We start from the raw sequence: 14,067 nt of genomic DNA on the forward strand, positions 1-14,067 counted from the left end.
CCACGGGAGTACCCCTTTAATGTTTTGCCGAGATGTACAAGATATAAAAAGTTTTTGAATCCAACAATGCCCATTTAAAGTTTTACGAAGTCATTCTAAGCTCTATATTAGAGAAATCAGAAAACAAAAGGAGATGAGGAATAAAAGGACCAGACAATGGGTCAGACGGTCAAGTGGACTTCATCTACAATCATTGTCCGGATCTCAGTGAAGACATTCTGTGCAGCTTAATAATGAGAGACGAGAAACTAAGACATAAATAGGTTTTCTTAAGGGGATGAAGTATCTTCCAGTCTGAGCCCTTTCTATGCAGGACGATGTACATTCGGGGAGGGTGGAGGAAGGCCTCTTTCTTTCAGCCACGGTTACACAACTTGCTTTACATTTCCAGGTACGGCTTGTATTTTAATGCTCCTAAGTGGAGGGGGAAATGGAATTCAAAACAAAACATTATCTCTGGCCCTGAAGAGGCAAAATTCAATTCCTGAATTCCATCCGTGTGATGAATGACCCTGACTTACTCAATATCAGGTACAGCCATTATCACGATTGTGAGATCCGGCAATTTCTGCTGTCTATTTCTGTAACAATACTTCTCGCCCCTCACCATACTACAAAACAGCAGCTATTCATTGCTTTTCCATTCTCCTCTAAATCATAAAGTTTCATGCGCTCCTTGTAGACATTTGGAGGCGCGGAAAGAAAGATAAAGCCAGAAGACAAAGGTGAGATGGTTCAGAAGCACAGTTCAAACTGATTAGAAGATACTGAGGGAGCACAATAAACTCTTGTGCGGGGTCCAAAAGTGACACTGAAAACCAACAATGGGACAACGCGCCTTCATCTATGCACTATTTGTACACCAGGCTGCACTATTGTGTCACAATAGGGAGAAATTTCAATTAAAGGGATATTCCAGTTTTTTTTATTATTTTTATTTGACTATGCTACAGGGGTTATAAAGTTAGTGTTGTTCAAAATATAGTGTCTATATCTGTGTTTGATCAATGGTGATCTTTGCCCCGATTTATATTTTTAACAGTATACAAAAAGTCAGGTTTTCCCAGGTTGCAGTGCGGCGGCCCGAGACATTACATCACTAGTCAGGTGTTGAAAGGGAGCCTGTCTGTGTTTCAATGAGTGGAGGTTGGGTGGGGAGGAAATGATTCTCCACAGGGCTGCAGCTGTACGGCAATGGGTGGGGTGGCTGATGTGTGGGAGGGAGAAAAATGACCTCACACTTACAAGCAAGGGATCCTAGGACTTGTAGTTGCAGGGAAGAAATTCTAAAAGGAAAAAGCCATTTTACAAAAAGATAGCAGCAGTGTTATGGTGGACTCACAACATAGCCCTTTAGCCCCAAGACAAGCACAAATTCTTCCTAAGCATGTCCATTACTATCTGGCAGGTTTAGTACTAAAATCACCTTATGGTGGAGAACCCCTTTAATGTTTATGGACTATTGGATTGATGTCTCTGCTCCATCTTTAAATTTTGGCAAAAGTGGAAATCATTGTGTAAGTGCCGGATCCTCCATCCTGAACCCACATTCACATAGCCAAATAGCCAAAAATTTTGGTGGGCCAAAAAGTTAACATTCATAGAGGACCTCCTGGACTGCCTCCATAATGTCAATGGTCTAAAGGGGAGAAAAGGAAAAGTGCTTCTTGGTGTGATAAATGAGAGATACTCAGTATAAAAATGAAATAAGACCACGTGGCGTTCTCCTTGAAGCCAGACCGATTGAATTCCATAATGTCAAGACACTGTGATAAATACTAGAATACAAAAGATCCCAACACTCACCAAGAATGATGTAAGTCAATGGTGTTTATTCCCATCTGGTCAAAAAATGGGTACAGACAGGATGCGTTTCAGCACAACAGGCCTTCCTCAGGAAGGCCTGTTGTGCCGAAACGCGTTCTGTCTGTACCCATTCTGTGAGAAAATGTGACAAAAAAAAAATTTCTTTCATCATTCTTGGTGAGTGCTGGGATCTTCCGTATACTGCATTTTTGGCTTTGAGGCAACCACGCGCACCACCACTGTTGCAGTTATGCTGACACTTCTTCCATAAGACACTGTGATAGTGAGTCAGTGACGTGCTGACACTTCTTCCGTAAGACGTAAGGGTATACAGGATGTATTTCGGCAAACATTTTGCTTTCCTAAACTGGAGGCCATATAAAGGCGATTTCAGTGCAGCAGATATGTTTTTTTCTGTACCCTTCTCCAAATCTGTGCATCCACGATATTTTGTCTCTGAGCTCTATTCTGAGTGCAGAACGATTTGGGAAAACATGATTTTTTTTCGCAACACAACAAAATGTAAAAAAAAGTAAGAGTCTAAAAAAATTGCATTGTATTATAAATACAATAGATACTGTAAATAGTAGATAAATAAATAAACAAAAAGACAAAAAGATACCAGTCCAGTTGGCTGCTTTTGCTGACATGGTAGTAGCAAGTATAGGAAGGCGCTCTTTTATTTAGAACTTTTACTTAAAAAAAGACATATTTGGGACTTTTGAATCAATCATCTTTCTATTACGGTAACACTATCCAGTTAGTTCTAAGTTACACCTTTTCGGGAAATCTGTATTACAAGTTTAAAGGGGTACTCCGGTGCTCCAGCGTTCTGAACATTTTGTTCTGAACGCTTGTAGTCGGAGGCCATAATCGGGATCTCGCGGTCACGCCCCCTCCTGAAGTCGCGCAACACCCCCTCCATTCATGTCTATGGGAGGGGGCGTGTCATCCGACACGCCCCCTCCCATAGACATGAATGGAGGGGGCATGGCGTGATGTCAAGAGGTAATGTCACGACCACTGCTGCAGGAACCCGGCATTTGTTTAGAATGCCGGGTGCTGTGGGAGATCGCAGGGGGCCCCAGCAGTGGGAGCCCCGCAATCAGACATCTTACCCCCTATTCTTTGGATAGGGGATAAGATGTCTAGCAGCGGAGTACCCCTTTAACCACAATGTCACCCCCATATATTGCTTACGAATCTTCCTGTGGAAAGGGATAGGTTTATACTGAGCAATAGACATTTATATCGTGCTTCACTTCCCGACCTGTAGAAGATCAGTGAACGCCTGGGAGTAAAGCGCTACTGCATACTTCTTCCTACTTGATCTGCTGACCGGTAGTGGTCTCAGTACTGAGACCCCGACTGATTAAAACTTGTGACGTCTCTCTGTGATATGGCAGAAGTTTTTCTAAATGACTGGGACACTTCTATGGAAAAATCTTAATCCTTCCAGTACTTATGAGCTGCTGCATGCTCCAAAGGAAGATGTGTAGTTCTATCTTTGTGTAGTTCTTTTTTGTCTGACCACAGTGCTCTCTGCTGACACCTCTGTCCATTTCAGGAACTGTCCAGAGCAGGATAGATTTGCTATGGGGATTTGCTCTTGCTCTGGACAGTTCCTGACATGGACAGAGGTGTCAGCAGAGAGCACTGTGGTCAGACTGGAAAGAACTACGCAACGTCCCCTGAAACATACAGCAGCTGATAAGTACTGGAGGGATTAAGATTTTTAAATAAAAGGAATTGACTAATCTGTTTACATTTTTGGCACCAGTTGATTTTTGTTTTTTAAAGTCCCCCTTTAAAGGGGTACTCCGGTGAAAAACTTTTTTTTATTTTTTATCAACTGGTGCCAGAAAGTTAAACAGATTTGTAAATTACTCCTATTAACAAATCTTAATCCTTCCTGTACTTATTAGCTGCTGAATATTACAGCGGAAATTCTTTTCTTTTTGAAACACAGAACTGTCTGCTGACATCATGACCACAGTGCTCTCTGCTGACATCTCTGTCCATTTTATGAACTGTCCAGAACAGCATATGTTTGCTATGGGGATTTCCTTTTACCCTGGACAGTTCCTAAAATGGACAGAGATGTCAGCAGAGAGCACTGTGGTCATGATGTCAGCAGAGAGCTCTGTGTTCCAAAAAGAAAAGAATTTCCGCTGTAGTATTCAGCAGCTAATAAGTACAGGAAGGATTAAGATTTGTTAATAGAAGTAATTTACAAATCTGTTTAACTTTCTGGCACCAGTTGATTAAAAAAGAAAAATACGTTTTTCATCGGAGTACCCCTTTAAGGGATTGTTCACATTGCAGACATTCTGCTGTGGAATTCCCGGAGTCCCATTGTTTTCAACAAGATTCTACTGCTCTGTGCACACTGCAGAATTTCCGCAGCAGAAATCCACTAATGGAATGGACGTCCGTCCAAAGAAGCAACATGTTAATTCTTTGGGTGAAATTGCACCAGCGCAGGTCTGCGGGGTTCAGACATTAGGCTACGGAACTCTTCAGGTTCAATATCTGCAGTGTGAACAAGCCCTAAAATATAAACTACATGCCAGAGAGTTTTAAGGTACATCAGATCTGTATCTCAGATATTACTTTTTAATGACTTGTTCGGGAAGATATCTATCTTGGATTAGTCCATCCTGATGCGTCTTTTCTATATAAAATATTGATGCCAAAGGTTCTATTCAAGATGCCACGAGGAAGTGATTAAAGTGTAATAAATTCTAATTACAAATTTGATGGAATACACATAGAAAATCCTCGAGTAAATTACTTCTTTCGGAAACATTTCACTATCGTCGTCATCATCAGTTGTTCCTGGAATTTAGTCTCATTAGAAAGACCTACTTGTCATGTGGTTATGTCACGACCTTATGCCATGGTTGTCACGTTGATGTCTTGTGCCCCATTGCTCGGGGGCCATGTGATGGATTCATTGATGGCTCCTCGAGTTGGTTTAGGTTTATTGGTTCAGGTTAAAAGACAAGACGATGAGCGATTAATGAATAGCAGTTGCCCAGAGGTCGTGGAAGAGGAACGGAGATCATGGGGGGGGAATGGATTCTACTGCTGTAGCTCTACCTTGAAGTTGTGACACATGAACTTGTATATCAATTTATATTTTTCTCAGTATTAATGTCAAGGTAACTATAATTGGAGCTTATATTACATATTCCAGTTCTTATATCGACTCTTTATATGTATTCAGCTTTTGACCAGGCCTATGGAGCTCTAAGTGCCCCCTTAGTTTTATTTAGAACCTTTCTCTTCTGTCTTTTTCTAGCCATAAAATGGAGTCATACTGTCAAGAGCAACTTGGGGGTCAACAGAAAAAATACACTACAATTGTCAACTCTGTAAGATAATATAACTAATCAGCTACCAAAGGGTTTGTATAGGAAATAGTCCAGCTGCCATGACTGGTGACCACAAGCATCGTCTTGGTTACACGGATGGAAATGGTGGTCACCAATACAGGAAGTTGTCGAAAGCTGGATAAAAGGAGATGCTGACTAGGGTCTTGGGGCAAGTCGTCATAATGTTAAATTAATATCAGAAAGTAATATTTCACTAGTGGAATTAGTATTTTAGATTAGAAGATCAAATACCTGAGGCGTAGATTACAAATTCAAGTATAGTAGCAGTACAATGTTTTGTAGCGCACTATAAGGTGACATTGCCAGCGCTACTATAGGGCAGCTAAGGCAATTGCCTTAGGGCGATGGAGGTTGGGGGGCAGAACGGCATCACGTGCGGCATGCAGAGTGCTGCAGAGGAGAAATTCAGGAGGAGGAAGAGGCCCTGGTGTCAATGTGGAAGCATAAGGAAGGTGATTTTTATTTAAGGAAGGGGGAGAGGGGAATTGCCTACCTGCACGCACTCCTACCTACATGCCTACCTAACAAACTATACTTCTACCTACCTGCCTGCAAACCTACCTACCTGCCTGCACACCTACCTACCTGCCTGTAAATCTAGCTACCTGCCTACCTACCCACTAAACTGCACACCTAAATACCTACCTGCTTGCCAAACTGCACTCCTATCTACCTGTCCGCACACCTGCCTGCCTACCTGCACTAGCTTCCTTCATATCTTCTACACATATACCTACCTACCTGCCTACCCATCGAACTACATTCCTACCAACCTGCCTGCACACCTACCTACCTGTCTACCTACCAGCACTATCTATCTACCTGCTTTCACACCAACTTACCTTTTTGCACATCCAGCTACCTGCTTACACACCTACCTACCTGCCTGCACAACTGTCTACCTACGTGTTTGTGCACCTACCTTCCTACCTGATGAAGAGGTAATGTCCAGCACCAGGTTGTGCTTTAAAAGCTATGAAATGTATTCAGCAAGACGGATAAATGACAAAGTAGGACAGAACCACAGCAGGGGTGAGCTTACGCCTTAGCCTTAACCTTGCCCTTTTAGATAGACTTACAGGGTAGTTAGTTGGTTACTTCCAATAGGTGGCACTAGAGAGCAGCAATTTGCTTACCTTTTTCCCCCCCCAAAAAAATGGCAAACAATTAGTTCGAGACAGTGACACAGAAGTAAGGTTTATTTAGGGCTTCTCCTGTTCTTATTTTTCAGCATAACAAAAAGAAAGCCCAATAAATAATTTGTCTTCAGCACCTGTGCTGATTTGGGCCTCACTGAAAACCTGGACTGGCGAGGAAGGGAATAAAATCAACCTGCCTGTCATTCCATAAAAATTTTGCCCCGGAAAAGGACTGTGGTCTTCTAGGGATTTTACACTATCCTGTATTTCCCGTATCTCACCCAGCTTTCCCTGTATGAGATATCCACTTTTAGAAACCTGGTAGCAAGAAACATAGTGACCCTCAACCACCATTCCTCTCACTGTCTCACATTCCATATATACTCGAGTATAAGCCGAGTTTTTCAGCACGTGCTGAAAACGCCCCCTCGGCTTATACTTTAGTGAACTCTCTGCCTGTCAATCCCTTCTCAGTGGTCTTCAACCTGCGGACCTCCAGATGTTGCAAAACCACAACTCCCAACATGCCCGGACAGCCATCGGCTGGTCCGGGCCATCTATGCTGCAGGGACTGTCCGTTTGGGAAGGTTAGTCGTTCCGGGCTGTCCATTTTCACCGGGGGGCCCTCTTCTCCGCTTCGGGCCGGCCCCGGCCTAGTGACGTTGCCTTGTCGACGAAGCACAGGGACGTCCGTGCGCAGCAGACGTCCCTGCACATGAACGTTCCTGTGCGTCATCGTCAAGGCAACGTCACTAGTCCGGGGCCGGCCCGGAACGGAGAAGAGGACCTCCCGGTGAAGATGGACAGCCCGGAACGACTAACCCTCCCCACCGGACGGTGTTTGCAGCATAGATGGCCCGGACCAGCTCGCCCTTCCTTCCCACCGAGGGGAGGTGAGTATAAAACTAAAGGCGGGTCTGGATGATGACGAAGGCCGCAGTGGTCTTCAACCTGCGGACTTCCAGATGTTTAAAAACTACAACTCCCAGCATGCCCGGACAGCCGATGGCTGTCCGGGCATGCTGGGAGTTGTAGTTTTGCAACATCTGGCAGACCGCAGGTAGAAGACCACTGACAGGCGGTGATGATGAAAGGGGGGGGGGGGGGGGATGATGACAGGGTGATGATGATGAAGGTGAAAATGACGGGGTGAAAATGACGGGGGTCTGGATGATGACAGGCAGTGGTGATGAAGGGGGGGGATGATGAAGGTCAAAATGACAGGGTGATGATAACCGGGGTCTGGATGATGACGGGGGTCTGGATGAAGACATGGGGGGATGATGTATTTCCCACCCTAAGCTTATAGTCGAGTCAATAACTTTTCCTGGGTTTTTGGGGGGAAATTAGGGGCCTCGGCTTATATTCGGGTCGGCTTATACTCGAGTATATACGGTATATTATTTTACATCTGTGTGAGACATAGTGTCACAGAAGTTTGATAGGGGTTACTTTGCTGGCTGTCTTGAACTCATTTCCATAAAGCCTGCCTTGAGTATTGAATATGTTAGAATTCATGTAAGACATGTGTGTTTATATGTGCATATAAAGAATCAGTCCTCACCCCCCTCCCGGCAGTCAAAGACCCCAAGACCATCACTGTGGGACCAACCTCTAACATCATCCTATAAATATTGAATGGCGAACTGAGCCACTAACTTTCTGCCCAGGGCTCTAGAACAGCAGAAATCAGACTCTCGCAAGCAGCGAAATGACACAAGGCATTATTATGAGACGATTTTTCACCGTTCTCCCCATGCCCATTTTTTAAGCAGTATTATATATTATATATATAGACCTTTCGCCCGAATCACTACCCTACTGAGCTTGAAATTCATTGCCTTTGATTTACTATATCACCACTAATATATGAAAGTCAGCAGCGTGGAGGCTGCGATCTCCGGGATATTCATAACCAGACAGCAATTGACTACGTTTTCTCAGACCTTTCGCGAACAAAAAAAAAAAAAAGGCATAAAAAGGGCTTATTTCCCGTTGTTCTGGAAAATGGCGCTAATAATTTGCATTCCGCCGACAAATCTGAAGCGAAGTGGAGCATAATAATCGGCGCCCGCACTATAAACATACATAAATGTATATCACACGCTCTTTTAATTCCCTTTTCCCGAGGAGCCTAATATAAAAATATCCAAATTAGATGTTAAAGTCGAAGATTTAATGATAATTTTCCCCCTTTGGAAAATAAGACTTCTTTAGACATGTTATGGGATAATGGCAGCTAAGTGAGAAGGAACTTACAAAGAATATAATGACCCAGCAGGTGAGGGGTACAGAGAAAGTAATTAGTTCATTTGTAACATCTGTATGAGGTTAATGAGAATACATATTCTTGCCTATTGTGAGCCGAATCATTAAGATTAATTCTGAAGTTTTGCAAAAGATTCATTTGTTCCTTCTTTTTTTTTTTTTTTTGTTCCATGCCGTGATTATTTGCACTCATTGGGTTTGGCTGGGAAAGCAAAAAAATAAAATAAAAAATAATATATATATATATATATATATATATATATATATATATGTATATATTTATATATATATATATATATATATATATATATATATCTGTCTATCTATATGTATATATATATATATATATATATATATATATATATATATATATATAAAATACTGTTATTATTATCTTTATACAGTGATCCCTCAACTTACAATGGCCTCAACATACAATAGTTTCAACATACAATGGTCTTTTCTGGACCATCGTAACTTGAAACCAGACTCAACATACAATGCTATGGACAGTCCAGATCTGTGAAAAGTGTCACAACTGGAGGAACTGACCAATGAGAATGGGCATTTTACTGGTAAATCACCTCTATTACTGAAGTACATGCACGGACTGGTGTCTGGTAGCGCCCCCTACAGTACAGGGAGGTATTACATGTTCTGTACTACTCCTTACCTGTGCCAGGGTTAATGCTGCTTTTGGACACCAAGTAAGGGCGGCTCCATTTGGGACACTGTGTGTACTGTATAGGACCCTGAAGAAGCTCATGTCCTCTACATAAACCATTGTTTCCCAAACAGGGTGCCTCCAGCTGTTGCAAAACTGAAACTCCCAGCATGCCCGGACAGCCAACGGCTGTCCGGGCATGCTGGGAGTTGTAGTTTTGCAACAGCTGGAGGCACCCTGTTTGGGAAACACTGACCTAGACAGGGATTTACAGCTCCCAGCAAATCTTTCTTACTTTTATATGTAAGAATTTGCTTCATCTGTATCAGTTATCTACTTATTTTTCTTTAATCCTCACTTTTTCCTATTTTTGGATGACATTTTGGTGGCTTCAGAACCAATTACCAGGTTTCCATAGAGTTCTGGTCTCAACATACAATGGTTTCAACATACAATGGTCATCCTGGAACCAATTAATATTGTAACTTTAGGGAGCACTGTATAATAAAATATTAATTATTATAATAATAAAAAAAAAATATTATTATTATTTAATTATTTATTTATTCCAATTAATTTCTTATAATTTTTTATTTTTTATTTTTTTATTTCCTCTCTCATCCAAGATGTAATAGCCGGGTATTGATTCCAAAACGTACCAACCCCCCCCCCCCCCCCCCCCCCGTGATGAAAACGAGCGAACGCTCCGTAATACTCTTCACCCTGGGAACGCCTGATCTAATTAGAGGATCGATCACTAGGACCCCATTCGGAATGAGAACCTTCATTTGTAAACGTTACAAGTGAAAAAAAAAAAAAATGAGGTAGAGAGGTGGCGACGGCTCCCGGGAAGGTCCTGTCGTTGGTACGGATACAGTATGTTCAGCGCACGGACTGACAACAATGCAAAGGAATCTATTCAAAGCCGAACCCCGTCTTGGTCTCTCTCTCTCTGAATCTGCAGAATATCAGATAAAAATACCATTTATCCTAAGGGCACCCTGCGGCATATCATTAAAATTGGAATTTGATCCTCTCTTTATGGTTATTCGAGACAGTCAGGCACAACAAAAACCTGAAAATTCATCATTTTTTTTTTTCTCCCCCCCCCCCCCCCAAAAAAAAAAAAAAAAAAAAAAGTGACATGCCCTTGACTTTGCCATTCTGACGGATGCTGTTTAAAAAATCCCTTTAGATGTCACTCTGTCTTCAGGAATACTGCGCGAGACCTTGTAGCGGATAAAAGATGCCAGTTCTTTCCTGTGAATGTTAGATCAGAATTTCAGCCTTTTTTTTTTTTTTCTTCTTTTTCCCTCTATAACTAGAACATCATCACTGCCGTCTGACACCTAAAATGCCGGCAAGTGTTACCTTTCCTTTTTCTGTAGCGAGATTATTATTATTATTATTTTTTTTACTTTTTGTTCAATTATTAAATTGCATTCTTCCATGGGAAAAAAAAAAAATTCCCAGTAAATATAGAGCATCGAGTTGTCCTTTTCAGTCAAGCTGGTCGGTCAGGCTCACAGGGGAGGGGGGGGGGGGGGGGGGGGGGTTGGGGGGGTATGCAGCCTGAAGGACCTGAGTGCAGCATTTTGCACCGGGCTCATGTAAAGTACTATATTACGGTTCCATGCGGTTGCTGCATTGTATGTAGGTGTATTATGGTACCTATAGGAGTCTATGGCCTCTACTGTGCAAACGTCAACTGAAAGATTATGGTATGCAAATAATAATCAGGGGGGGGGGGGGGGGGGGGGAATATTCCAAAATTTGTGTTATTAGGGATCTTTGGAGGGGATATTCAAAGAATTTAGCGCCACTTTTTTTTTTGCTTTAGCTGCGCCACATTTACTTACACTATTAGCGCCACATATTTGGATAATTAGCACCTGATTTAGCGCCCTGTGAGCCAATTGAAAAAAAAAAAAGTAGTTAGGATTTTTTGTGCTATTAGCGCCTTATTTTCAAAAGTGTAGCACCACTTTCTGGCACTCAATGTGTCGCAGATAGTACCAAGTGGAGGGAATATTCCAAAATGTGTGGTATTAGGGCTCTTTATTTTGCTCCTCAAAGAGTGTTAAAGGGGTACTCCGGCGCTTAGACATCTTATCCCCTATCCAAAGGATAGGGGATAAGATGCCTGATCGCGGGGGTCCTGCCGCTGGGGACCCCCGTGATCTTGCACACCCGTTAACCCCTTAAGGACTCAGGGTTTTTCCGTTTTTGCACTTTCGTTTTTTTCATCCTTACCTTTTAAAAATCATAACCCTTTCAATTTTCCACCTAAAAATCCATATTATGGCTTATTTTTGGCGTCGCCAATTCTACTTTGCAGTGAAATTAGTCATTTTACCCAAAAATGCACGGCAAAACGGAAAAAAAAATCATTGTACGACAAAATTGAAGAAAAAACACCATTTTGTAACTTTTGGGGGCTTCCGTTTCTACGCAGTGCATATTTCGGTAAAAATGACACCTTATCATTATTCTGTAGGTCCATACGGTTAAAATGATCCCCTACTTATATAGGTTTGATTTTGTCGCACTTCTGGAAAAAATCATAACTACATGCAGGAAAATTAATACGTTTAAAAATGGCATCTTCTGACCCCTATAACTTTTTTATTTTTCCACGTACAGGGCGAAATGAGGACTCATTTTTTGCGCCGTGATCTGAAGTTTTTATCGGTATGATTTTTGTTTTGATCGAACTTTTTGATCACTTTTTATTCATTTTTTAATGGTATAAAAAGTGACGCTTTTTTGGACTTTGGAATTTTTTTGCGCGCACGCCATTGACCGTGCGGTTTAAGTAATGACATATTTTTATAGTTCGGACATTTACGCACGCGGCAATACCACATATGTTTATTTTTTTTTTTTTTACACTGTTTTATTTTTTTTGCAGTGTTATAGGTCCCATAGGAGGCTATAACACTGCACACACTGATCTTTTACACAGATCACAGGCGTGTATTAACACGCCTGTGATCAGTGTTATCGGCGCTTGACTGCTCAGGATGTCAGGCACGGAGCAGTAATTCGCCGATCGGACACCGAGGAGGCAGGTAAGGGCCCTCCCGGTGTCCGGTCAGCTGTTCGGGATGCCGCGATTTCACCGCGGCGGTCCCGAACGGCCCGACTGAGCAGCCGGGTCACTTTCACTTTCGCTTTAGAAGCGGCTTTAGAAGCTGACCGCCACTTCTAAAGGGTTAATACCACACATCGCCGCGATCGCGCTTCATATCGCGGGAGTCGGCGCAGGATGTAAATATACGTCCTGCGTCGTTAAGGGGTTAAAATCAGTCCCCGGAGCGTGTTTGCTCCGGGTCTGGCTACTGTCGATCACGGGGCCGGAGCATTGTGATGTCATGGCTCTGCCCCCGTGTGATGTCACAATGCTCCGTCCCCTCAATGCAAGCCTATGGGAGGGGGCTTGACAGCTTTGGATAGGGGATAAGATGTCTAAGCGCCGGAGTATCCCTTTAACTGTGCCCCTTTTTCAAAAGTGTGTTAGGGCTCTTAAAAATTCGGGGCAAATAGCACAAAAAGCGAATCATTTAACGCCAAGTATGCTTGGTATTATCTGCGACACCTTTGAAAATAGGGTGCTAATAGCACAAAAATCCTAACCACGCACCCTTAAAAAAAAAACAAAAAAAAAAATGGCCAACATTGGCGCTAAATCAGGTGGTAATTATCTGAATATGTGGTGCTAATAGTGTGCGCAACATTTTAAGCAAATGTGGCGCAGCTAAAGCAAAAAAAGTGGTGCTAAATTCTTTGAATATCCCCCCCCCCCCCCCCCAGTAATCTATAAGATATAGCTCAATTTTAGTGACTCCAGCTGTTGCAAAACTATAACTCCTAGCATGCCCGGACAGCCGTAGGCTGTCCGGGCATGCTAGGTGTTGTAGTTTTGCAACAGCTGGAGGCACACTGGTTGGGTAACACTGCTCTATATTGTTCAGACACCATTGGGGTGCATGCTACAGGTTCCCAGGCCATCATGGCTACTAGCACGTCCTCCACTAGGGGCATGTAGTGATAGGTGTCTCCACTAAGCTGCTTTTTCTTTTGTCCCCTGATTAATCCCAATTATCCCTGTGTGTGTGTGGGGGGGGGGGGCGGGGGGGGATTGGGGGGGGGAACGTGTTGGGACATTTCGGGGTTATTTATCATTGTGTTCTATTGGTTTTTTTTGCTCTACATTTGCGAATGTTTTTTATTTTGTAATGACTAATGTCAATGTGGATGTTCACAGTTGAATGTGTTCTCAGTTTAAAATGAATAATACAACTGATGAGGATCTTCACAGGTTGTCTTTCTGTGATGCAATATGTAATGCAATGTCATTTTCTTTACTCACACAACTCTAGTTCTGCAACATGATACCTGGAAGGATGTATACAGGAAACAATTCTTGTGATGTAATAGCTAAGCAGCACTAATGCTCACAGGAGTCCAAAGAAGAGATTAGCATATTGCAGAGAGGTCCTTGTTCAACTCTTTCCTCTCTAATGAAGACAAAATTCCCCCTCTCGGCCATGGAGCAGGTGAGTGGAGTTCCGGGCGCAATCTGGAATCATTGGACTTCTGCAATCATGTGCTGCTGGTGATCCAATAAGTCTCACAACACCCTATAATACCTCAGATGCTCTGATTAGTACAGTGGTCCCTCAACATACGATGGTAATCCGCTCCAAACGGACCATCGTTTGTTGAAACCATCGTATGTTGAGGGATCCGTGCAATGTAAAGTATAGGGCAGTGGTCTACAACCTGCGGA

The 14,067-nt window shown here is 42.7% G+C and overlaps 1 long non-coding RNA gene across 1 annotated transcript in view; it reads left to right on the forward strand.

Moving 5' to 3' along the window:
* The window catches only part of LOC130283296 (uncharacterized), a 128,380-nt gene extending 114,564 nt beyond the window's left edge, over window positions 1–13,816 (forward strand). Inside the window, exon 4 of the long non-coding RNA XR_008846634.1 lies at window positions 13,658–13,816. This is a non-coding gene — a long non-coding RNA (uncharacterized LOC130283296). The remainder of the gene's footprint in view (window positions 1–13,657) is intronic.
* The last annotated feature ends 251 nt before the right edge of the window (window positions 13,817–14,067 follow it).

Source organism: Hyla sarda, chromosome 7, assembly GCF_029499605.1.
Source record: "Hyla sarda isolate aHylSar1 chromosome 7, aHylSar1.hap1, whole genome shotgun sequence".
Lineage (NCBI taxonomy): Eukaryota > Metazoa > Chordata > Amphibia > Anura > Hylidae > Hyla > Hyla sarda.